Raw genomic sequence first — 26,242 nt, forward strand, 5'->3', positions numbered from 1 at the left:
CCGCGCTCTGGTTCAAGGGTACTCAGGCAGGGTGGGAGAATGGGGGGGGGGGGCTCCTTCCATCCAATCCCCTGACCCCAACCTTTCCGTCCATCCTCCCTGCCAAGCCAGCCTTCCCTCCCTCCACAGTGGGAGAAGGCTTCAGCTGTTTCGCTCTCCCCACTTCCTGCAGCCAGCCACCACCCTGGGCAGACTAACACTTCCTACCCTCAGGGAGCTCTCAGTCTAGCTGAGGACCAACCTGATGCCAGGGATCCATCCTCAATCCTGACAGCCATCCAGTTCCCCAGGGGGGCTTCCCAGAGTGGGTCACCGGAGCAGGGTTTTGGAGGCTGAATAGGAGTTTACCAGAACAGAGGCACAGGGACAGCAGGGGCAGAGACCCAGAGATGGGAATCAACATGGCGAGGTTTGCTATGGCTAAAAGAGACGTGAGGCAAAAGTGTGCCAGCTGGCCAATAAGATGCAGAATCCAGACCCTTTGTGGAGCAGACTCCAGGGAAGAAGGGGTGAGGGGAGCGGGAGGAGAAGGTCTCTCCTGCCTCCAAATCCGCCCTCCCCGCCCCCTCACAATTCACACATGCATACGTACACAGGCCTTCATTCTCCGTGCCAGAGGAGGGGAGGGGGAGGAGAAGGAGGGGAGGAGGGAGCTGAAATGCAACCTATTCATGTTCCCGCGATGTAACACCCCTCATTTTCCATGCTGGGTAAAGACAAAAACCCTTTACAACCTGTTTCTGGAACTTGTCAGCAGCTGCCAAGAGGAGCATGTTAATTAAACGTCGGCAAAGATGGAAGCTGGAGGCCCCGGCTCTAATTGGACAGTTTGCTTCACCGGATTGAAAAACATTGTGACAAAGGAGGAGGTGCGCGACGGCGCGGCAGGGGTGCGGCGTGGCGAGGAGGGGCGCGGCGGCTTTGATTTCCGCGGAGCTGGGGGCCCCAGCCGCCCGCCCCCGGCCCGGCGGCCCCGCCCAGCGGCACGCCCACGAGGCCCGGGGAGGGGCCTGTCCGCGGGGGCGGGGGCGCGCCGGGGGAGACCCTCCCAGAGCCTGCCCAGGGAGCCCGCCAGCCCTCCGCCAGCGGGGATAGACCCGGTGCAGCACGGGGCTCTGAGGGGCTGAGACGGGACCCCTCTTCCCCTCGCTCCCCGTTACCTGACCTGGATCCTGGCGGCTCTGCGGGGAGGGCACCGAGGGCAGGGGTTGATCTGTCGCCTCCGTGCTCCCGGCCCTATGGAGTGAGACACCTGCGTCTAGACCCCTGTTTCCCAGACTCCCTCTGCCTCCCCCCTCATGATCCGGGACGGCATCTAAAAATTGTTGGCGCCTGCGAGGTTTGTCCTTAAAAAACACCCAGTACTGCAGAGCCTTGCGTTTCCAGCAGAACCATTCGGGTTCCCAGAGACTCTTCCCCCCATCTGAGTTGGCACCCCTGCTTTCCTCCTGGTTCTTACTCCCATATGATGACAGCAGCCATGGACCGTGCTGAGTGCAGGAGGCTCCCTCTTTGACCTCTCAGCCACCCTGACGGAAACTTGTTAGCACACCCATCTCATAGGTGGGGAGACTGAGGCCTGGCTGATAAGTAACCCTTTGGAGGTCACAGGGTTATTAAAGATGGTGCTAGAGTGAGGCTGGGGTCCAGGTCTCTCTGATTCCAACACCTCAACCTGAGCTCCAGATTGCTCTCTGGCCCAGCCACGTGAAGGGCTTCGGGACAGTCTGAGAAGAGAGTGGGGTTCCTAAGAGGAGAAGACGCTTCTCAGGACCTCCAGGCTGAGGGCCCTGAAGTATGGGGGTGCAGCAGCCTGGGGGGGGGTTCGCCCAGGAGGTTGCTAGGCATGTTCCCTACCGGCTCACGCCCAACTTGCTCCTCCCCCGTGGACACGAGGTTCTCTAACAAGGCCAGAGCCCCATCTTCTGTCGCCTTCTGCCTTGGCCCCAGATTTGCCCCCGACCCCACCCTCATCCTAAACGGCTGCCCAGGGGGAGGGGGGCCTCCATTTGGGGTGGGAAGCTAGGCCGGGGCCTTCGAGAACAAGTATGGGAAAAGGAGCCATTGTGGCTTAGCCTAGGGGATTAAGAGCTACAAAGTGGCTGTGGAGGGCTGAGTTCCCAGGGGGGGTAGACTGGGCAGCCTGTGCCGGAGCTGTCCAGGCTGCCCGCTGGGCCTAATCCCCTGGGAGCTGCAGCCTGAGCCCCAGAAATCTAGCTGCCGTGGAGAGAGGGATGCCTTGATGGGGTCGCACAGCCCAAAACTGGATGCCCGGAGTGGCCTCTCTGACAAAGAATGGTGATGGGGAAGGACAGGGCATCCCCATGTGCCCTTCACCCGGGCAGGATATCTGTGTGGGACCCTCAAGATAAGGGAGCCCATGTGTTAGGAGGTCGCCGACGCCCAACATGTGTCTGAAGTTGAGGGCATACCTTGAGAGGACTGGGGCCCGAGGGCAGCCACCGACCCGCTGAGGGTCCCTAACTGAGGACGTGAGGCGCGGACAAAGAGCAGCAGAGCCCCCACCAGCAGGCCCAAGTGGGTGCTAAGTGTGTGTGTGTGCATGTGTGTGTGCGTGTGTGCGCACCATAGAGCGGGGGTGCTTGAGAAAGGCCCTTCAGAGGCGGCTGGAGGGGCTCTGCAAATTGTAATCAGATTAAGGGGGCCAATCACTTAGGGCTCTTGAAAAGGCCACACGGTTTCTAATCAGCCCTGAGCGCCCGGCCCACAAAGCCAGGGAGGAGCTCGGCGGGAGCCACCCGCTGGGGGGCCTCCGGGGTGGGGGCCGCTTTCTTCCCTCTCTGTCTCTCATAATTATGTCAATTTGCTAGCCAAATTGTTTGCTTGAGTGGACCAGGGGCTTGTGCCCCATTCATGTGGTAATGTGGGAACCCGCAGGCCTCCTGGCTGGGAAAATAGGAGGTACCCGGACCCTTCTCCAAGGAGCAGGCAGGCCTGGGGGTGTGAGACACCCAGGCTTTGGGGACACCTCCGCACTAGTGTGGGGCTTGTCTCATGAACCCCAGAAGCTTCCAGCTTGAGTTGTGCTCTGGGATGTCCTTTTGGGTCTGAGAAAACCAAGGACGGGGAAGGAGGCAGGGACCCCAGAGGGGACAGAAGAGGTGGCCTCCAGGTTCCATTAGGATGAAGGTGGGCAGCTTGCTGTCCCTGTGCCTGGTCCGTTGTGGGCCAGGCGGGGTCTTGAGCAGTTAGAGAGCTGCATGGGATCCAAGAGGGGGCAGAGATGGGGTCCTGAAAGACCGAGCCGCAGCATGCGTAGACGGAGACGTGTGGAGACTCAGAGAAAGTTCTTCCCCGTTCACCGAGCCTCCACGAAGGCACCAGCCCACTGTGCACCTCCTTTGCAAACAGCGGCTCATTGAACCGGGGAGGTAGGCACTGGGCTTCCCATTTCACAGACCAAGAAACTGAGGCTCAGACGAGCTAAGTGACTTGCCCAAAGGCACACGGCTAATAGATGAGGAACAGAGGTTTGAACCCAGCTCTGTCTGATCCCTCTACCCCTCCTGTCTCTCCCCCACGGCGGGAGTTCAGTTCTTCCTTTAAGCAGCAAAAAGGAGCCAACAGTCCACTTGGTTGTGTATGAGGCATGGAGGATGCAGGAGACCAAGATGCCCCAGGGAGGGCATGATCCTGGGGCCCTCAGCCCTGGCACACTGTAGTGTGTGCTCTGGTCACTCTCAGCCGGGAGCTGTGGGCACGTGGAAGGGTCGCGCAGGGGATGTGTTGCTTAGGAGACGTCATGGATGTTAAGAACATACCCTGTTTGGATCCTGCCCCAGAGGCATCCCCCTGCCCTCCGGGGTCCCCTCCCTTCCCCAGACTCTCCCATTCCCCCCCCCTCCGGGGATGGCACGCCGACACCAGTTTCTCTGATTATGGGGCCCTGTCCACGCTGGCTGTTCCCTGCTGGGCCCACCTGGCTCCTCAGTGTCCCTCTGGATGTAAGGAGCCCCCTCTCCATCTGTGCTCGCAGGGCTGCTGCCTGATCACGCCCCACCCCTACCCTGACTCTTCCATCCAGGGCTGTTAGGATCTGCCCTGGGGGGAGCTGGCAGGGAGATGGGGTGTAGGGGGGCATTGGCAGTTGGTGGCAGGGAGAGAGATCTGGGGGAGGGTCTGCAGCCACAGCTGAGCACCTCTCACCCGCCAAGAGGGAGAAAAGGCCAGGGTCCACGTTTATCACTATATGGGACGATGGTCAGAAATTCTTCCCGGAGCAAATACACTTCGATGCGCAGTTACCATTTGACCTCTATTGGGCCAGATGCTGGGAGTCAGGGGTGCAGGGAGGCCCCCAACACCATAAGCACAGGCTCCACAGGGAGGCAAGTCCAAGACCACTGACGCAGTAGCTGGTCGGGACAGGATAGGAGGGAAGACTAGTAACACACAAAGCCCTACTGTGTGCGGGCTCACTTCTAGGCACTTGGCCCATAGGAAGTCATTCACTCAGCATATGGTAGGGTCAGAACTTGAACCCCTAGGCCTCCGGAGCATGGCTGAAACCGTGACTGCCGCCACCACTCCGACTCCCCCTTTGAGAATTCTTTCCAGTGTCCCTGCTCTATAGAACCTTCCTGAATGCCATTTCACCACGGGCAAACCTCCCATGGAGCACACATCAGAGGGCATACGCAGCACATGCCTAGACGGTATATACCACACTAGGATACAATGTCCACAAGGACAGAACATTCGTTTCTGGCTCCCCCAGGGCGTAATGGAGGGCTTGGCACAGAGGAGGGATTAGGTAGAGTCTGACCTTTGTGGGGTTAGAGTCAATGCTTCGGGTAAACATCAGCTACCCCTGGTGAGCCTTTCGCAACTGCCTAGCAAGCCCGTAAGCGCGGTTGGGTGTACTCACCTCTAACCGGTCCTAGACCTGTAGAAGTGAATGTGCTACCATGTTGCTTATGAGAAAGAGGACATATTCACATGTATCCTTATGGTTTTTTAAACTAAAGACATGGAGCATTTATGCACAGAATTAAATGCACATGAGAGAAAAATCCCTGAAAATGCTTGATAGAAGGGATTGATCACTGAGCAAAGGGATGATTCTGGCAGGTCTGCTCTTCTTTCCCCTAAAACCACCCCCGTTGGGCTAACTCTGTCTCTCCTGTCCCTGAAATGTCCCTCCTTGTGAAACTGAGCACCAAGACCCCCCCACCCCCGAGGTCAGATGTCTCAAAAGCCGTAGTTGCGAGTGGCCGCCAGTGCCTGAGTCATCTTCTAGCCTCTGGTCGGCTGCTACCACCGACTGAAGGACAGGTCCCCTAGCTGACCCTTGGATACACCAGGAACCACCCCTGGAAAGTGGATAATACGCACGCTCACGCACTTCCACACGCGTGTGGGTGCTTGTAAAAAGCTGCTTCACGAAGGTCCTGGCCCTCCCGTACGTTCCTGAGAGAGGCCGCTGCGGGGTCCAGCAGGCAGGGCGGGCACGGATTCCAGTCCCTTCAGCTGAGGGGAGGGAGAGAGGAGGGAACCCCTTGTGGATTTTGCTTGGAGGACTCAGATCCTGTCCCCCCGAGTTTACTCAAGGAGGCTGCTGGGAAAAACTTAACTTTTGATCCCTCCTGTGCCAACACAGCAAACATATTTTTCTTTTATCATCTTAAAAATTAATAACTCTTTCAAAAAGAAAATTTTTAAGAATTTGGAAATGGGTGGGGGGGGGGGCTCAGCCTCAGTGGCTCAGTCAGTTAAGCATCTGCCTTCAGCTCAGGTCATGATCCCGGAGGTCGTGCCAGGGATGGAGCCCCTGCTCCACGGGGAGTCTGCTTATTTCTCTCCCTCTGCCTGCTTGAGCACGCTTGCTCTCTCTCTCTCTGTCAAATAAATAAATAAAATCTTGGGGGAAAAAAAAAGAGAATTTGCAAATTTGGGTCTCATTCTTCCCAAGCTGAATGGGGAACTCCTTTGAAGGGTTGAATAAAGCCCCTGTCTGGAAGGCGTCCCTGGGGTCTCAGTGAGAAGCGTCTTCCTGCCCTCCGGAGCCCCAGTGGGTCAGTTCTGGAAGTCTGCCACTGACCCAGCACAGAGCTGGCGCTGACCCCACCTGAGCTTCAGAGCGAAGAGCAAATCAGCTCGGACAGAGGGCGCTATGCTCTCTGCTCAGAGCCTCCCAGAAGGGCCCAGATGGCCCTGCCAGGGGGGGGAGGGAGGCTGGGTCTGCGGAGCCTGAGGGCGCCTGGAGTGAGCGCCCCCCACCTCCCACTTACCCTCCCCTTCTTGTCTCCTCTCCTGGGGCACCTGCCCGCATGGCTCAGTGGGTTCAGCCTCCCCTCCTCTCTCTCTGCTTGTGTGGGTCTGTTCTTCCTCTCTCCGTCTCCCTCTTCTGTCTCGAGCCCCATCCACAGCCTCTCCTCCACCTCCCCCTTTGATTTCCCCTCTTCTTCTCGCCTCCTATATCTGCCTGATTCCCCCTCTTTCCTTCCCATCTTCTCTATTTTTCTCTCTTATCTCTCTCTCTCTGGTGTTCTCTGTCTCTGACTCTCTCCTCCTCCGTCTCCCTCCCCACTCACCCCTTCTGAAGGATGCTCTGTAGGATCATGCCAAGCCCAGAGGGAAGGTCAGGGCACCCTGTGGGGACCAGTACAGACTGCCATTAACCTGTCATTTCTGCCTCTAGCCAGGAAAACAGCAGGGCCCAGGAAAGGCAAGGGACCGGCACTCCCTGGAGACGCGGCATGTCAGCCTGAGCTGACAGCCCAGAGCAGAAGCCAGCCAGTCAGAGGCCTGCAGACGGGCTCCAGGGCACCAAGGACAGCTGGAGTGGGTTTCTGGACACCAGGCTGGCATCACAGCCCAGTCTTGACTTCTGCACAAGCGGGAACTTCTGCACAGGGAGAATCTGGGCTGGTGGCTACAGTTAGGCCTCCTTTGCCTACAGCCCTGGCAATGAAGGTTGGGGATCTCAGTGAGGCCAAAAGCAAAGGTCTCAAACCCAGCAGCCCGCTGGCCACGTAGGCCACCCCTCCCTGCCCTTCCAGAGGCTTTAAAATATGAACCTACATTTTTTTTAAAGTGGCAAATTTGATACATAAAAAATATCTATCTGAGTCTTCTCTTGAGGACCTGGCAACGCTGGGCTGTGGCTGAGGAGCAGTGGCCCTGGGGGTTGTGGCACGCTCCCTCATCCTCCTGGTCACTCCTCCTTGAACCTGCAATGCCTCCTTATAGCACCTGCCCGTCTCTGTAAGCTCACAAGGGCGTGGCCTCTAACATCGGAGAGACGCCCTGGGCAGGGGCAGAGGCCCTAGTGCTACCTCTAACTTAACTTGTGACATTGGGTAAGGAGTGTCTGTTCTCTGGGCCTCAGCTTTTCCATCTGTGAAATGGGAGGTTGACTGAGCCCAGCAGTAAGACTTGCCTTTAGAAGCATCTGGCAGAAGATACGGACCCTCTCCCTAGAGGAAAGGACCTGTTCAGAGATCTGCCCGTGGTTGGAGAGGGTCCCGTGCTCCTCCCCCTGGGGACCAGTGCCAGGGTCCCTTCCCCCTCTGCCTCAGCCAGGCCTCAGTCAGAGCCTCAGTCAGACCTGACTGGCCAGGCCACCCCTTCTCTGGGGGAGCCAGGACTCTCCTGGTCCCCAGCCCATCGATATGCAGGAGGGGTCCCGCAGGCCTGATTAGCATAACGCCCTCGGGGAGGGAAAGGCCCACCAGGCGGCCTGTGTGTGCAGCACCCGCCTTTGTCCTGAGGCCAGGACGGCCCAGGCAGTGCGCACACTTTGACTGCCAGATGAAAGCGGGCGACATAAAGACGCTGCCTGGGCCGAGCCTGGGGGCGCTTTGTGTCCCTCCAGACGGAGTTACAGACGTCTGTGAAACGTCAGTTGGAGCTGAATAAAGACGTTTGCTCCGTCCAGACGTGCCTCTTTTCAGCTGGGGCGGTGTTTCCAGGCTGGGCCGAGGATGCCTTTGGCAACCTAACTTGGCGATTGTGACTCCGTGAGCGGCTCTGGCATTCATCACGCCCAGGGAGGATGGGAACAAGCTGGGCTGGCCTGACCCAGCTCTGAGAGTTGTCCTGGAATGTGGGCTTGGGGTGGGGAGAGACTGGGGTGGGGAGAGACGGGACCAGCTCAGCTCCCTTCCCTGCTCCTTCCCTGCTCCTCCAGGCCAGGCCTCAGTGTCCAGGGATGGGGGAAGTCTGGGAGCCACACAATTCCCCCAGTATCCGCCCAGGCCCCCCTCCCAAGACTTTGTGGGTACCAAGGTGGTCCAGTGCCCCTGGCATCTGATGACCAGGATGAGGGTTCACGGGTCCTTCCTCCTGATGGGCTACTATGACGTGTTGTCGAGGGGACAGCATGAAGAGGGTCTGCGGTTCATGTCCCAGGGCCACGAGAGACGCTGAACCCATTCCCTGACATCACTGAGCTCCTGGGACGAACTAGGAAGAACCTTGTGCAGCCCTCCTGCTGTGTGAGGTGAATGAGCCTGCATTGGTGAGGCTCTGTCCTGTCTGTCCGGCTGTTGCTTCCTTGCAGCCAAAAACAATCCGATCAGACTTGGTGGGACAGCCTGGGGCTCATATTCCCGGGTCATGAGCTTTCAGAATGACCAAGGGCTTGCGCTACTCAGAACCAGGGGAAGGGGAGACAGCATGGCCATGGTAGGGTATGAGGACCTGGGACAGAGCCTTGACTTGGGGCACAGTGAGCCAGGCTGCCCCTTCCCAGAGGGCGGTGGCCCCTGAGCTGCCCTTGCCCCAGGAGACCTCATTCCCAGGGGGTCTCGGGCAGCAAAGGCACTCCCCAAGGACGACCCCCCAGGTTCCCTGGGACCCTAGTAGGACCAGGCAACTGACCCTTTAGCCACCGGGTGTCCTGCCCAAGCAAAAGCCAGTGAGCCCTCTTACAGGGGTCAAGAGCAGAAACAGCCCTGATAATGACCCTTCTGATTGCTAGCACCTGTTGGGCACCTGCGCCCAGACTACACCTACAGAAGCCGATCATGGGAGAGAGGTGGCCCCCTGTGTAGGGGAGGGCAGAGCACAGGGCTAGGCCAGCCTGCTCCGTGGGACCCTGGCTTGGCCACTTACCAGCAGTCAGACCTTAGCAAGCCGAGCTGACTCCTGCGTGCCTGACTTCACACACCTGCCGGTGTTAAAGACGCACTCCGGTCCAGCACCTGGCCGGGACCGCGAGGTGGGGCTGGGATTTGAATCCAGGGCGGTCTGACTTCTGACTCATGCTTGCTACTTCTCATGGGCCCAAGGGGCACGGGCCTTCCTTCCCGGCTTAGGGGCTGGCCATTGGGAGGTTCCAGCCGAGAATGGAAGGGCCCAGTTCCCTTGGTTCTTCCAGCTCCTTCTCCCCTACGTCCGCACTCAGCGCTCCTCAGTCTCTCACTCCTGGCAGCAGCCGAAGCATCCATGACTTGCAGATCGGCCCAGGCCAGGCCTGTGTGTGTGACCATGTGTGTGTGTGCATGCGTGTGTTTGCACATGCATATTTACTACGGACGCATGTGCCTGAGCAGTGCCTTGAACCACGCCAAGTCCCTAAAAGGGCAAGACAAAGGTGGGCACGGAGTGATGCCTAGATTGTGTGGTGAGTCCGAATGTGAGACCAGGAGAGCAAAAGGCCAAGGAAGCTGGAGCCTCCCTCAGGAAGGACAGGCAGCTGCGGACCTGCCCTGCCTTCACCCCTGGTTACCCCAGCAGGTGTCTTCACTTGAGGCCTAAAGCGGGGCATGTCCTTAGAGCCTGTGGACCCGCTGCAGTGGGCATGTGTCCTGATACACCTGCGGCCCACTGATGGGGCGGCTGACGTGTGCCTGAGCCTGTGAGCCAGCACGTGCCCTGCCGGTGAGGGTGTTAAAGGTCATCCATGTTTAGTCATTTTTGAATAACTAATACTTTCACCTAGGACAAATATACAAACGTTCTGAGGTAAGAAGTGTCCTTCACGTCCTCGTCCACGTCCGCCCCATTCTCGCTGCTCCCTAAAATGAACTGTTCATTTCTTATGTATCTTCCCAGAGTTTCTTGCCACATAAACAAGCCAATACAAATCTGTATTCTTTTTTTTTTTTTTTAAAGATTTTATTTATTTGACAGACAGAAATCACAAGCAGGCAGAGAGGCAGGCAGAGAGAGAGGAAGGGAAGCAGGCTCCCTGCTGAGCAGAGAGCCCGATGCGGGGCTCGATCCCAGGACCCTGGGACCATGACCTGAGCCGAAAACAGAGGCTTTAACCCACTGAGCCACCCAGGCGCCCCTACAAATCTGTATTCTTATTTTCTCCCGCATTTTACTCAGCTTCATGGGATCACGTAAGAGGTCCTCTCTCAAGGGTCCACTTGCTCTGTTTCAACCTTTCACTTTTGCAAATGTCACTACGAGTGTGTGAGTCCATTCTCACAAGTGTGAGTGTGTGTGTCCGTGAGATAAATTCGCAGAAGGGGATTGTGGGACGAAAGCTTATATGCAACTTGCCATTTCCCCATATCTTGCCAAATCGCCTTCCGTGGGGCTGGTGTCATCGCCTACCCACCAGATCTTAAAAAGGAGGGGTCACTAGCGATTTCCATGCACGCGTCTCCGCTTCACCAGGAGTTCGTGGGCCTTTCAGCCTCCCCAGCCCAGTGCCCTGTGCAGCGATCTTGTCCAAACACACGCGGCACACTAGTTCATCGAGTCTGTTCTCTCTCTCGTGCCTCTTCTCAGCCTGCTCCCCCGCCCCCAACCGCCACCAGCACACACACGCGCAAATCGCACAAATCCGTTGGAGAAATGCTTCAGCAAAGCCCTTAAGGAAGAAATCTGCCCGTTGACTCTTTCAACACTATGAGCACCTGCGAGAGGCCTGGCCTACTGCTAAGCCCTCTCTGTGTATACGGTTTGTGATCCCCGCCAGATTCCCTCACCTCTGAGCCCTGGGGTGCTGGGGCAGTGGCCGAAGTAAGTAAGTAAGTAAGGTGAGGGGTACAGACACACGAGGTTCCAGGTCCTCTGCTAGCTCTCAGGCTGTACCATCCCCAGATCACGTTGTCCGTCTGTGTATGGCCCAAAGGGAGGAAAGGCTTGGAAAACCCTTCTGTGGGCCCATATATAAGTGCTTATTTGCCAGGATGGCTTAAAGACCATCAACCCAGAGAGAACTTCGCCCACTGTGGAGGAATTGTGTGTACGTGTGTGTGTGTGTGTGTGTGTGTGTGTGTGTGCACGCGCTGTGCCTGTGTGTTTAGTAAGGTGTCCCATGCCTGCCTGTCCGTCCCAGGGGACAGTAAATCAAGCCTCCCTTCGGCATCAGCCTGTCCTTGTTTGAGATTGTGGCAGGCCCACCCACCGCTTCGGTGAATATGCACCTCCTTTGTCCCTCTGTGGAAACGGGGCTCTTTCACATCTCCTTGCTGTGAACATTGAATGAGATCTTAGTCCTAACGGGCTGGACACGTAAGAGGTGCTCGCCAAACGTGATCTGCTTTTCTAGAAGTTTCCAAGAGCCAGAGGCTGGGCTTCCACACCAGGGTCAGGCTCGGAGGCAGACTCGCCGGTGCCCCCAAGCCAGACCCCAGGCGCGGTGGAGTGGGGCTGCGTTCTCCGCGGCAGGCGGCGTCTGGACAGGCCGGGAGGCGGCCTGGAACGAGAGAGACAGCTGGGAAGGTTGAATTGCTCCTCCGTGGCTCCGGAGCACCTCCCTCCCGCGCCAGCGATCTGCATTTCAATGTGAGAAGGGAGGAAAGTAGGAAACTGCTCAAAGGGGTTACAATGATTAATCATTTAAAAAGCAAGATCTTAATTACAGGCCGCAATTTTTGCTATTTAAGGAGTCCATTAGTTGCCAGAAAAAAGAAGAAGAAATTATCACAGGTTATTCTCCCCCTAACGTAAAGCGGGGGGAGGGGGCGGTAAGAGCGGTGCGGGGTGGGGTAGAATCAGCTGCCACTCCAAGCTGGGGGCAGGGGGCAGGGTCCCACCTGGGAAGAGGCCTGGTCAGGAACCCCACGGGCCTGTCTGCCGTGGGGCATCAATGATGCTTCTCAGGCCTGGGCCATGGTGCCACCGGGAGGTGGTGCAGGGCAGGAATGATGGGGGGCTGGGGGCTGGAATGCCACCTGTGGGTACCCCTGGAAGCCTCCCCCTTGGCGTGGCAGCTGGCTGGCAGCCCCTCCCCCACCCCAGCGACCCCTACCCCCACTGACCCCACCCTGCTCAGGATGTGGGGTTAATTGCCAGGCCTTCCCCTCTGACCCCTCTGTGGGTTTTAGTCTTGTCTGGTCTCTGAGCCCTCAGGGCGTACAAAGGGGACTGGGTGAGGGTGGGGGGCAGTGCTCTGAGTCAGATCAAAACAACCAAGCCTCTTTAGTGGATTAATTACTGATCCTCAAGGCCTGAAAGACCAAGGGATCAAGTCCCCACCCCTGCCACAGGGCCTCAGAGGACAGTCATCAGAGTGCTTCCTCATCTGGGCCCGCTAGAAGCCTGGGCACATGCCCACCTCCGAGGGAGGCACAGCTGCCCTGTCCCCTGGGGGCTGGATCTGGGCTCCGGGTCTCCTCCAGAGCCCTGGCCGGCAGCTCCTCAATCCCAGAAGACAGTCCCGGCCACGAGGGGCTCCCCCTGTCCCCCATGGGCAGGAGCAGCCTCGGAAATGCCAATCCTGAAACCCAGACGCTTGTGGCATGGCTCTCCAGCACCTTCAAAATTAATGACTCGGGGCGCCTGGGTGGCTCAGTGGGTTAAAGCCTCTGCCTTCAGCTCAGGTCATGATCTCAGGGTCCTGGGATCGCGAGCCCCGCATCGGGCTCTGCTCAGCGGGAAGCCTGCTTCCCCTTCTCTCTCTGCCTGTCTCTCTGCTTACTTGTGATCTCTGTCTGTCAAATAAATAAATAAAATCTTTAAAAAAAAAAAATTAATGACTCAGGTGAGTCGAAAACGGGAAGCGGGGGCTGCAACCAGGCCCCAAACCATCCTAATTCCTACAAGGCCCTGTGTTTAAAACAAGCTTGCAAGCAAGTTGCAAAGTTTACCAGCCTACCCCGAGGAAAGGCTTATTCCCTGCCAAGCCTGCTTGATACTGGAAGTAAAATAAATGAAATCATTTCTATAAACAGTCCCTCCTGCCAGACTGATTAAATGCTTCTGTGTGTGTGTGTGTGTGTGTGTGTGTGTGTGTCCATCAGCCTCATCTGTTCTAACATTTAGGCCCCCAGAGGGCAGCGGCTAAATCGGATTGAATGATAATCCCAGGGATTTCTGAGGGAGGGCGGGGGGACACCCACGCCGCAGCTTCACAATACGGGTTTGAATTCAAAATAAGGAAACCAGATTCATGATTTTGCCCTGGACGAGGTCTCCTCCATCATTAGACCCCCTCCACCCCCTCCCAAGAGAAGGGACAGTGGGCTTCCCCACTCTCCAGGGTGAGTGTGCAGACCCTCCCCCATCTTTTCCTTGCCCCCCCTTTCAGTGCTGATTAATTGCAGGGTGAGGCCCCCAAAACAGGCTGGACCACCTTATTTCCGACGTGGCCACTTCTCCATGGTGCTGCCTCGAAGCCACAGTAGTCAGCAGTGTTTAGCTTGTCACTCTTTACTTAGACCCGGAGATGTGAACTTTATTTTCTGTTTCTTTCTCCCCCAGAGAGGGAACTGGAGGGCAGAACATCCAGAAGCCGCCTCGGCAGGGTATGCTCAGACCAGAGGCCACACCATGGATTCTAGCCCGGAGCCCACCAAGGGCACCTCCACCCTCACAGTCAAGTGCCAGAAGTGAGGGGGCCCTTGGGGGGGGGGTCACAGGGACACAGGCCCCGCCCTCCCTGCCTCAGAGACCTGCTGAAGGTCCATGCCTGGAAAAGTGCTCTGACCTCAGGGAATCCTGGAGGGCTTCTGATGCTCGGCCCTGCTCTCTGCCTCAGAGGCCTGCGCCCTATTCCGGTGCAGCCCCACAAGAGCCTGTGGGAAAATTAAAGAAGTGTGCTTCCTGGGGATAACTGAGGTCCTTGCAGGGCACCTAGCTTGGGGATTGGATGTAGATTTTCACCGCCCTCGCCCCTCCCTGGCCTTTGGGTCTTCACAAGCCCAGAAACAGGAGGGTTGTTATCTTACATGTGGGGAAACTGAGGCCCCCGTTCTAGGACACAGAGCTACCAGGGGCCTAAAACCCATTGTCTTACATCTCCTAGGAAGACGCCCTGCTAGACTGCCAACCAGCCCCCACAGAGCCTCAGGGGACATGAGGACCCAGCTAGGAAAGGGAGCAGGTGACGCCCCCCCCCCCAACAGCCCAGACGCCCCTACCTCCAGCAGTCCGGGGAGCTCTGGACCCTTCACGAGGGGGCCACAGAGAAGCAGGTAGCTTTTATTAAGACTAAACATCGTTTTCTGTTTGTGTGAAATTTTACCAGTGTGGAAGCCTGTTCTCCTGCAGGATCTTGGCCGAGCCCCTGACTCCAGCATGCGGGGGAGCTGGGCGTGATGGCAGCTTCCTCATTACAGATGCCCCCTGAATGGGGCTCACCCAGCTCCTGCCTGGCAAAGCTGAAGCTGGGGCCCAGCACTCGTTTCAGAGGGTCCTGGGGCCTCTTCAGCTGGGACCGGGTGCCAGGCTCTGATGAGAGCTGCAGAGTCCCTGCCCACCCAGCAGACCCTGGCCGTTTCTTTACCAATCATTCCACTCACATTCCCCCCCAGGCAGCATGTGTGACAGAAGATTCAAGACACATGGCTTAGCGGGAAAGCACCTAACCACCCTGGGCCTCAGTTTCTTTGCCTGTGGAATGGGCGTTTATAATTAATTATTATTAATTAATAATAGAATTGACTATTATTAGTATTTATTAGTAGTATTAATCGAATCCAAATGCAAATCTGTGAAAATGCGCCAAAGAGTTGCGTGTAATATGGTTTCGCACAGAAGCTGGTTCGCAGACTCACTCACTGTTACATTGTAGCAATTTGTCTTATGGGCCTGGACCCAGGGACACAGCTGGGAGGAGACACATAGGCTCCTCCCCTCCAGAAGCTTTGTGTCCACGGAGGGAGAGACAGCCACTGTGTGGCCATACAGGGAGCCGAGGCCCATGCCAGGGGAAGGCCATGGAGGGGCAACTGACTCAGCCAATGGGGCCACAGAGGCTCCCAAAGAAATGTCTTCGAAGACCTCGTGTGTGCTCAGGAGCAGTCCCAGTGGAGAAGGGGGACTTCTGACTCCGCCAGAAGAAAGAGCAGGTGCACGGCAGGCGCGCTCACATATGGCAGCACGGGTGGACGGAGGAGGCAGCAGGCTTGGGGACAGTGGAGAATGGGAGGGTAGGAGTGAAGAGAAGTGCCACGGAGAGAGGGGGACGGTCACAAGGGAATAGACAGGGCGAGAGGGGGCCAGGTTAGCAGAAGCACCCAGCCCCAGGGTGTGGCAGCAACCAGCATGGAGAAGTAGGGGTTAAGGACAGGGGTCCTCTTTTTTTTAATTCAAACGGAAGCAGAAGCAAGGTGCCCTGTGGGCTAGCTTTGGTGCTGCAGGGGAACTCCCATGAGCACTCCCTCTGGACCTGAGCCCCTGTCCCAGGAAGGAGTGTCCCCTGGCCTCCCGACAGTAGTCCTCTAGACTCTGAGCCTGTTGGCCTGGTGACCCGGTGTTGGGGGGGACAAGGAGAGGACCCCCTCTTGCCCCCCCAGTCCTCTCCTCCAAGAACCAAAAGCCCTGACTGCCCATATTCACAAAACCCCTTCTCCCCCCTGGGCCTCGGTTTCCTCCTCTGTGAAATGGATCTGTCACCTTCCTCCTCTCGGTCCCTGGTGTTTACACCCGTGTAGTCTGGGTGCTCAGCAGGCCAGCAACAGAGGCTCTCTGCTTGCTTGCTTGCTTTCTTTCTTTTTTTTAAAATATTTTATTTATTTATTTGACAGAGATCACAAGTAGGCAGAGAGGCAGGCACAGAGAGGGGAAGCAGGCTCCCTGCTGAGCAGAGAGCCCGATGTGGGGCTCCATCCCAGGACCCTCCAAGTTGAAAGCAGAGGCTTAACCCACTGAGCCACCCAGGCGTCCCAGGCTCTCTGCTTTCTTGATCCCCTAATGGACCACACCTAGGGGGGCTGCGACCCGCAAATGCAGGGGATGGGCAAGGACCCGATCGCTGACCAAGTCAGCTGCTCTGTCCCAGACTGGCTGAGCCAGGGTCAGGCCCTCTTTAGGCCTGGCAAGAGGCCCAAGCTTAGCGTCTTTCCTCAGCTGGGGGTCGCCCCGTGTCCTCCCACATCTGACAGGCCTCCTTCTGCTCCAAGGGGCAGCCGGAAGTTGGGGACATCTCTGGCTGGCTGCCTCCCTCCTTCCCAGCTCCATTCCCACAGCCGTGGCTGCACTCCCACCTCTGCCCTGAGCTTTTGTTAATGATGAGTTCATGTGACATCTCAGAGGGAGGGCTCCTGGATGGGCGGACAGATGGGGTGGGGGAGACGCTGCAGGTCCCCCATCCCCCGTTTCCCCAGAATGCTCCTCTGCCCTCATCTGCAGGGCTGCAGTGAGCAAGACAGAGTCCCTGAGATGAACTGATGGTGGCATCCGGGGCAGAGCGAGTTCTGCGGTGGGGCCCCCGGACTGGCTGGCAGAAGACAGGCTGGTATAATGTGGGGTGGGGGGGCTATGGGGCCTTAAGCAACCTCTGGGGGAATCAGTGATCAGTGAGTCCTGGGCAGGAGGAAGTTGGAGCCAATGATCCTAAGAGATCTCATGTGTGGTCTGAGTTGGGTTGAATCTATAGTCTTCCATGTCCTAGCTGTGGGACAGTGGACAAGTCATTGGGCTTTTCAGTGTTTCAGTTCCTTGGTGCAAAATAAAAGGAACAAGTGCCTCTAACAGGCTGCTCTCATGGAATCCATATAAAGTACTTAGCACAGCACCTAACCTCTAGTAGGTGCTCAATAAATGGTGGTGCAATGATTTTTATTCCCATGAACACTGTGAGCACTGTGGGTTGGTGGGGGAGGGGGCTGTGCTCACTGCATCGTTTATAGGAACTTCAAGTCCTGGACCCCTGGAGAGATTTGGGTATGGGAGGAGGAAGAGAGGGATGAGAAGGAGGAGGAGGGAAAGAAAGATGGGGGAGGAGAAGGGAAGGCAGAGGGAGGGGAGGGGAGCCGAGGGAGGGGGAAGAATGAGAGGGAAGATCCAGCTGGGCTGCCTCAGTCTCTGGGGAGGAGAACACCAGCGAGTTGGCTCCCCGGGGCACCGAAAGATTTGAGGCTTGTTGCAGGTGGGTAGGGGTGGCTCTCCCTGGAGGGCTGCTGCCCAGAGCCTGACCCCTGGGGCTGGGGATGACCCTCTGTGTTCCAGAGTGGACCACAAGACCTTGAGTCACTGCTTCCCCTGACCCAGCGGAATGCAGGTTCAGTGAGAGGTACTGGCCAACAGGTGAGCCATTCTTTCTTCCCTGAGTGCTCCGGGGTGTAGTGCATGAGCCCAGACGTGGTCCCCTCTGTCCCTCTTTGGCGGTGAGGGACAGGTAGAGAGACAAAGGCAAAGAGCTTTGCTGTCTCCTTTCTGGAAGGACCAGAGCCTCCCCCACTGAGCAAGCGTGGCCACTCCCCGGGCATCACCAGGGTTGGGAAGTCTGGGCCGACAGGAGGCCAAAGCAGCCGGCCCAAGAGCAGCCTCTGCGGCCTTGGCCATGGAGTTCCTCCCTGGGTGGCATTCCTGACCCGCTCCCTGAAGAATGCTTCAAAGCGCGGTCTAAGGAGTCAGACACCCATGGCCTTGAATTTCACTTAAGAGCTGCGAGACCTTGAGAAAGTCACTTACTTCTCTCAGTCCTAGTCATCCACAGGAGGGGAGTTCGTGGGAGAATTGAACACTGTGATGTGGGGACAGCGCTTAGCAGACCAGTGTGTAAAGGGCTGAGGCGGAGGGGCACGGAGGGTAAAAACATGTTCTTCCTCCTCTCCTCTCCTCTTCTTCATTCATGGTAGGAGCAAGAACCCTGTGGCCCACGTCCCCACTTATCCCACTCGCCAGCTGCCTCTTCAGGTGGCCAAGGCTACCCGCACGTCAGCAAACTGCCCCCCAGATGCTTGGCGACAGGTGAGTGGTGTCTCCCCCAGCGTCTAGCACTTGTGTGTGTCTGGGGATGAGCAGTAAGCCCGTGTCCTGTATGAATGGCCGTGACCCTGGCAGAGGGTTGGGGGGCGGGGAGGCAGAGGAGCCGAGGCAAGCTAGATGAGCAGGTCTCAGGCCCAGATGCAGAAGGCCTGGGTCTCTTTGGCTGCCTGGGAGGGGTAGCAGGCGGCCTTCACGGGGAGCCTGGGAAACCCTCTCCCTCCCGGGCCACAGGCAGGGGTGGGAAGTCAGGGCCCGCAGTGGCTTTTGTGCCCTACACAATTACAGCCACTCTTCTGGATAAAGAGGCAAACAAAGGGGCCTTCGGAAGTGGCCACGCTGCTCAGTACCCGGGGAGGCCCCAGGAAGCCCGTTCTCACTAGCTGCCCACCCAGGCATCCTCTCAACACGCCCCCACCGCCCCACCACCCCACCACGGGGGGCCAGCTGGGCCCCAGCCACCCACAGCCTGGCAGCTGTGTTAGGGACTGATGAAAGCTGAGGGAACCTGGTCCCCCCACTCCCCGGGGGGCCTGGAAAGTCCCAGAAGAGAGCCAGTCAGGGGTGGGGGTGGGGAAACAGCTAAAAGGCTTTCTCACTTGCCAGGACAGCCACAGGGACGGGTGACTGATGAGAAAGGCCTTCGGGCCTCCAGGGAGCGATGGGCCTCCTGAGGGGCCGCTGGTCTGCAAACAGGGTGCTGCCCCAGGAGGCTTGGAGAGAGCCCCTCTTCTGAAGCCCTCCCCCCAACCCAGCAGGTTAGTCACACCCACTAGACCTGTGTCCCTCGCCAGCTGAGCTGTCAGAAAGCAACCTCCCCCTGGGGGAAGCAGTCTGAAGTCCCCCGGGGGTCCGCAGCCCTGGGCTCTGCTGCTCCAGCTATGGGGCTCCCAGCAGTCTCGGGAAAAGAGGTGGTCTGGGGTGACGAGGACAGGCACTAAGGGCTCCTTCTCCAGTATCTACCTTTATTTATTTATTTATTTTAAGAGATTTTATTTATTTATAATAGAGCAAGAAAGGAACACAAGCAGGCTCCCCGTTGAACAGGGAGATGATATGAGGCTCTATCCCAGGATGCTGGGACCATGACCCGAGCCAAAGGCAGACAACTAACGACTGAGCCACCCAAGCACCCCAAGTATCCACATTTTGAAAGGAAATTTTTTTTTTTAAAGATTTTATTTATTTATTTGATAGAAATCACAAGTAAGCAGAGAGGCAGGCAGAGAGAGAGAGGGAAGCAGGCTCCCTGCTGAGCAGAGAGCCCGATGCGGGGCTCGATCCCAGGACCCTGAGATCATGACCTGAGCCGAAGGCAGCGGCTCAACCCACTGAGCCACCCAGGCGCCCCGAAAGGAACTTTTTTATTATTATTATTTTGGAACAACTTTAGACTTACAGAACAGCTGAAGATCGTACAGAATTCCCACAGACCCTTTACTCGGATTCTCGAACATTAACTTCTTAGATAACCACAGTACCTTTGTCCAAACTCACAAGGAAACGTTCCTACCATACAGTCATCCTGCATATCTGCGGGGGGTAGATTCCAAGACCCCCAGTGGATGCTTGAAACCACGGAGAGTATGAACCTAATATATACTTATTTATATAATATATTAAAAATGTTTTTTTCTATATTACATACCTATAATAAAGTTTAGCTTAAAAATTAGGCACAGTAGGAGTTTAACAACAACAATAACAAAATAAAATAGAGACTTCAAAGCAACACACTATAGTAAAAGTTACATGGGGGCGCTGGGGTGGCTCAGTCAGTTAAGCCTCTGCTTTTGGCTCAGGTCATGATCTCAGGGTCCCAGCATCGGGCTCCCTGCTCAGCGGGGAGCCTGCTTCCCTTCCTCTCTCTCTGCCTGCTTGGGATCTCTGTTTGTCAAATAAGTAAACAAAATCTTTTTAAAAAATAAATAAAAACAATTTTTTAAAAAGTTTTGTGAAACGTGGTCTGTCTCTCTCTCAAAATATTGTGCTGCACTCACCTTTCTTCTTTGATAAGGTGAGAGGATATCGTGGCCACGTGAGGGGCGGACGTGGGGTGAGTGACACAGGCACGGGGATGTGACATCAGGCTACTGTTGACCTACTGATGATGCGGCAGGAAGAGGATCGTCTGCTCAGGACACGGCTGACCTCCAGCCCCGGAAACGTGGAAAGCCAAAGCACAGAGAAGGGGCGACTACCGCACCACCAACTAAATGCTAGATTGATTGGGGTTTCGCCAGTGTTTCCACCAATGTCCTTCCTTCCAGGGTCCAGTGCAGGCTACCATGTTGCCCGTAGCCCCATGTTTTTTAATGGATGAAAGGACAGAAATGTCATTCTTCATCAGCTCCACGGGCCCTCCCGACGCAGAGCTCTTAACAAGGCTGTCTCCACCGCGGGCAGAGGATCTGCACAAGCCCCCGGTGCTGGTGCGTCGGGGTCTCCCTGGCCAGGAAGTGGGTTTGCTGAGCGCCTCAGTGCACAGAGGGGCAGAGCTCTGGATGAAGGAAGGAAGGTCAGGGGTGGCTTCTTGCTAGCTTGGAGGTCCACAGGGAGAATTCTGGAACTGTGCTAGACCGCGCGGATGGGAAGGGGGAACCCCCAAAGCTTCGGAGCGGCTCCGTGTTCTGCTGCTTGGCACACACACACCCCTCAGCCCTAAGCCAGGCCTTCCTGGAGCTCAGAGGGCGGCTCTGCATCCAGACTTGAATGAGAGTCACCAGTCCCAGCCTGTTCCTCGAGCCCACACGTGTGAGTCCTCCCAAGGAGCCCAGTCAGGGCACCTGATGGTGGGCACCTCTGAGTCCCAGCCCCCCCTGGGAGCCCGGAGCTGGCCAGGCCCCCAAAAGCCATGGAGGGAAGGCCCCGTTGGCTCAGATGAGGACGGGACAATGGCCCCTTTTTCCGGCAGCTGGCAGAGCCTTTCAGGCCTTGAGCTTCTGAATGCCCATTGGAGCCAGACACTGGGCTCTGTTTCGCGGGCAGCCCTGTGCCAGGCCCACCACCGCCCAGAGAGAAGGAGCCTTTCTTTCCCGTTGGCCAAAGCCAAGGCTCCCAAAAGAGCATCGGCGGCAAGGGGGGCTGACCTTTGTTCAGGAACCGGCTTCCCACCACCCTCACCCAACCTCCGCTTGGGAACCTCAGAGCTGGACGGGGAAGCGTGTCACCCGCACTGCGGGTCAGGCCAGCTCCCTCCTGACTCTGAAGCTACAGGATTCCCAGCCCTGCTTGGCGCACTGCCTCCACACCTCCCTTCCCATTCTCCAGCCGCTCTGGAGGCCTCTCACAGAGCTCAGCCTGCGGGCCCCAAAAGGGGGGCTTACCCAGCTGGCCGGTGTGGGGCTGTGCTGGGGCCCGCTGAGCCACCCAGGTGCCCCTTCGGTCTCTTTTTTAAAATCATCTCTTTGTGGGCACCTGGGTGGCTCAGTCGGTTAAGCCTCTGCCTTCACCTCAGGTCATGATCCCAGAGACTAGGGATCGAGTCCCCCATTGGGCTCCCTGCTCAGCGGAGAGCCTGCTTCTCCCTCTCCCTCTGTCTGCCGCTCTGCCTACTTATGCTCTCTGTCTGTCAAATAAATAAATAAAATCTTTTTAAAAAATGATCTCTTTGCACCAATAACTCTTCAGCCATGTCTGTGTTAACATACTCTTTCCCTCTCCCCAAATTATTTTGTTAATTCTAACCTGTTGGGTTTTTAATTTTCATGTTGTTTTCATTGTGGTAAGATAGAGAAAACAAACTTTACCATATTAACCATTTTTTTCTATTGTGAATTTTCCATTGTGAATGGATTCACCATTTTTAAGTTAAACAATTCAGAGGCATTAAGCACATCCACAATGTTGTGCAACCATCGCCACCATCTATTTCCAGAACTTTCTCATCATCCCAAACATAAACTCAGTGACTCTTGATAACATTCATTCCCCCTTGTCCAGCCCCTGGTAACCTCTTTCTACTTCTGGTTTCTATGAACTTGCCTGTTCTAGACTCCTCATATAAGTTGAATCTTACAATATGAGTCCTTTTGCATCTTCACTTGTTGGCCTTAATAATAAATATGTAGGCTTGGGGCACCTGGGTGGCTCAGTGGGTTAAAGCCTCTGCCTTCAGCTCAGGTCATGATCCCAGGGTCCTGGGATCGAGCCCCACATTGGGTTCTCTGCTCAACGGGGAGCCTGCTTCTCTCTCTCTCTCTCTCTCTGCCTGCTTGTAATCTCTGCCTGTCAAATAAAAAAAAAAAAAAGAAAAGAAATGTAGGCTTCAAGCCCGCACATTTCAATTACTTATCCTCTCCTTAACTCCGTGCTCTACATGGGCATGAATTCCAACAACTCCTAGCTCTACATTGGCCCCATGGGCAGGTTCCAATGGTTGGAAATGTCCAAGTGACCTCCAGTGTCGTTTGTGTCTCCAAGCCCTACCTCTGCCATAGTGAACTTGGAGAAACAGGATTTGAGTCACTTGGTTTTATTTGTATTAAAAAAAAAAATTTTTTTTGTATTTAAAATTTTAAACAGGGGTGATTGGCTGGCTTAGTAGAGCATGTAACTCTTGATCTCAGGGTTGTAAGTTCGAACCCCACATTGGAAGGTAAGGATTATTTAAAAATAAAATCTTTTTTTAAAAGATTCCATTTGTTTACTTAAGAGAGAGAGAGACAGCGTGCAAAGCGGGGGGAGGGAGAGGCAGAGAGAGAAGCAGACTCCCCACAAAGCGGGGAGCCCAACGTGAGGCTCAATCCCAGGACCCTGGGATCATGACTTGAGCTGAAGGCAGACACTTAACCAACTGAGCCACCCAAGTGCCCCCAAAATAAAATCTTTGAAATAATAAAATTAAAAAAAATTTTAAACAGTGAACCAGAGAGCAAGTTCTAAGGACATAGCAGTTTTGTTAGGAAAGTGCAAATTTTAGATTAAACGGGAAGTGTTTTTACTGAATTTGAACAACTTATTTAAAATGAAGTGTCTTGGGGTGCCTGGGTGGCTCAGTGGGTTAAGCCTCTGCCTTTGGCTCAGGTCATGATCCCAGGGTCCTGGGTTTGAGCCCCGCATTGGGCTCTCTGCTCAGCAGGGAGCCTGCTTCCCCCCCTCTCTCTGCCTGCCTCTTTGCCTACTTGTGATCTCTGTCTGTCAAATAAATAAATAAAATCTTTAAAAAAATAAAATGAAGTGTCTTCTTTTTAAATTGTTCCTATTTAATTCTAATGTAATTTTATTCAATACCGGGACACACCAATACATGGGTATATGTCCCTCCCTCTTAAAAAAATAATGTAAAAATGTGTGTCCATGTTTTCCCTTTTTGTACTATAATGATTATTGTATCTGTAATTTCATTTCTTTTTGAAATGGCGTGAGCTTATAGATAAAATTCAATAAAAGAAAATTTTGGCTGCCTGCCATTTATCTACTGCTATTCATTTCATGATTATTGAAATGACTGCCAATAATTTTGTCTTATAGAAGAGGAATGGTGTTAAGTATCTGTGCAGAGATATGCTAGCCATGCCCGGAAACAAACACGAACGTCGCACACAGCTAAATGCCCCAAGCCTCTGATCATGGGGAGGGTAGGTCTCAGTGGACAGCAGTCCTGGTGATGGAAAGGTGGGTCACTGCCCACTGGCCTGTGCCCAGGTTGGGTGCTGTTGGACAAAATGGGGTCTGGAGCAGACAGACAGGGGAGCGCCTCCTACTCAGACCCCAGGGGATCTCTGGAGCCTGCAGAACCCCCACCCCTCCCTCAAAGATCTCTTCCTCGCTGCACTTCCAAGGTCTACCACGAGGTGCCGCTGTGGCAAAGAGTCTACAGGCCCCGTCCAAGACTACTGGGCAAAGATTGCGGGGCGCCCTCCTTATGCCAGGCACTGTACCCCGCCCTGGGGATTCCAGATGAGTAAGGTACAACCTCTTGTCCCCAAATATTGCACAGCCTGGCGGGGGGGGGGGGAGCAGACGGGGACTGGCCAATGGTTGCACTGTATGTTTCCATCAGTAGGAGAGATCCCTCCAGCACAGCGGGAGATCCAGGCAAACTGAGCCCTGGAGGAAACATACGAGCCAGGAGCAGGCGACTAGTGCTTTGACGGGAGACAGAGGTATGCACAGGCCTGGAAGTGAGCCAGGATGTGGGAGTAGTCAGAGGCGGCACTGGTCATGGAGGGTCTTTAGTCCCAGCCTAAAGACCTTGGTCTTTCCCATTTGAGACAAAAGGGAGTCACCCAAAGGTCTGCTTAGAAATACACTTAGAGGGGCGCCTGGGTGGCTCAGTGGGTTGAGGGTCTGCCTTCAGCTCAGGTCATGATCTCAGGGTCCTGGGATCGAGTCCCGCATCGGGCTCTCTGCTCAGCAGGGAGCCTGCTTCCTCCTCTCTCTCTCTCTGTCTGCCTCTCTGCCTGCTTGCATCTCTATCTGTCAAATAAATAAATAAAATCTTTTTTAAAAAAATGGAGAAGAGCCACCCCCCATTAAGAATATGTATGTATATACTCATAAATATTCACAGACTATAGCTACACGATATACCACAATGATGGCCATTAGGGGTGGGGGGCACAGGGAGGAGGGAGACTTACATTGTGTGCATTTTGTTCATATTGAATTTGGAGCCACGGAATGAATCACCTTTCTGAAAAAAATAAAAAATTATTAAATTGTAAAATCTTTATAATTTAAAAAGAAGAAGCTAAGATGACTCTGGCTGTGTTGTGTAGGATGAGTTGGAGAGACTAGAGGCAGGGGGGCTGGGGGTGGGTGTGAGCAGGGGGCTGAGTCTCCAGCCTGGTGACAGGACCAGTGTTCAGCTTATGAGCTTTTCTGAGACGACTAAGATATAAGGGGCATGAAAAGCAAAAGTTTCGCTTGCAGATCTTTAAAAGAAAACTGCAAATCCAAATGAACAAATGCTGAATTAGTTGTCTGTGGGATAGAACTCATGCTAACCAGCAGTCACCATACAACTCATAGAGTACAATTTTGTTCAATGTGAGCGCATGTCAGTAGGTTTGATATTGGAAAAGGGATGTCCCAGGAAGCCCTACGGGACCGGCTTCCATTCTACATTTCCAGGACCGAAGTCAAGCACCAGGGAGATTCAGAAATCACGCCCAGACCTGGAGCAAGTTTCTGGAGCTACAGATACTCCCAGACATGCTCACACTGAGGTCTCCTCCTGCACCAGGTAAGAAATTTGAGCAGCGGCAGGAGGAGGCAGCTGCCAGCAGTGGGGCTCTTTCAAGGAAGGGATATATGGACAAATATGGTGGAATATCTGCCGTGAAAGGGAACCTTGAGACCGTGATGGTCAACCCCCTCCTTGGGCAGAGGAGGAAGCTCAGCCCAGAGAGGGACAGAGACTGCCCCAAAGCCACACAGCCAGTTAGCTGCAGAACTGAGACGCACCCCACCTCTTCTTCCTCTCTGCCCTTGGTGGCATTCACTTGGCCACATGGATGTCCTGGAGGTTCCACTCTCAAAGCCAGGAGATGACCGCTAGGGTGTCCCTCAGCCCTCCTCAGGCAGAACTGTTAGCCAGTCATGCTCTATAAGGGTTGTTGGCAGGATTCAGAGGCAACTCCAAATCCCAGGTCTGGCACACGGGTGTACCTTCTGGGGAGAGGAGTGGACAGGAGGTCCTGGTACAGGTTTCTGAATATTTGCCTGACCCAGGAAGGCTCAAGGAACCATTTGTGTCGCAGACCTGTGAGCTAGCCTTCCCCACCGCATAGTTTCCATGCCCTGGCAGGCCTCCTTCATATCAACACATGATCACCCAGCCTTACAACCCTAATGTACACAAAGTAATGGATTTTCAGATTTGATTACATAACAACTAAAAATCACATGTGGCCAAAAAAAAAAAAAGCCTTATTTGAAGTTAAATTAAAAAAAAAATGATAATTTGGGCACCTGGGTGGCTCAGAGGGTTAAAGCCTCTGCCTTCGGCTCAGGTCGTGATCTCAGGGTTCTGGGATCGAGCCCCGCATCGGGCTCTCTGCTCGGCAGGGAGCCTGCTTCCCCCTCTCCCTCTGCCTGCCTCTCTGCCTGCTTGTGATCTCTGTCAAATAAATAAATAAAATCTTTTTAAAAAATGACAATTGGCAGAAAACAACATAAACAAAGGAGGAAGAGTATAATAGACAGTTAGGACAGATTAATT

The 26,242-nt window shown here is 55.1% G+C and overlaps 1 long non-coding RNA gene across 2 annotated transcripts in view; it reads right to left on the reverse strand.

Annotated features, from left to right (window-relative positions):
- Window positions 1-10,155: 10,155 nt before the first annotated feature.
- Window positions 10,156-26,242, reverse strand: part of LOC132029081 (uncharacterized) — a 47,402-nt gene continuing 31,315 nt past the window's right edge. For both annotated transcript variants that reach the window (XR_009407694.1, XR_009407695.1), the window contains 2 exons: window positions 24,660-24,712; window positions 10,156-11,697 (listed from right to left, as the gene is read on the reverse strand). This is a non-coding gene — a long non-coding RNA (uncharacterized LOC132029081). The remainder of the gene's footprint in view (window positions 11,698-24,659; window positions 24,713-26,242) is intronic.

Source organism: Mustela nigripes, chromosome 13 (genome assembly GCF_022355385.1).
Source record: "Mustela nigripes isolate SB6536 chromosome 13, MUSNIG.SB6536, whole genome shotgun sequence".
Classification (NCBI taxonomy): domain Eukaryota; kingdom Metazoa; phylum Chordata; class Mammalia; order Carnivora; family Mustelidae; genus Mustela; species Mustela nigripes.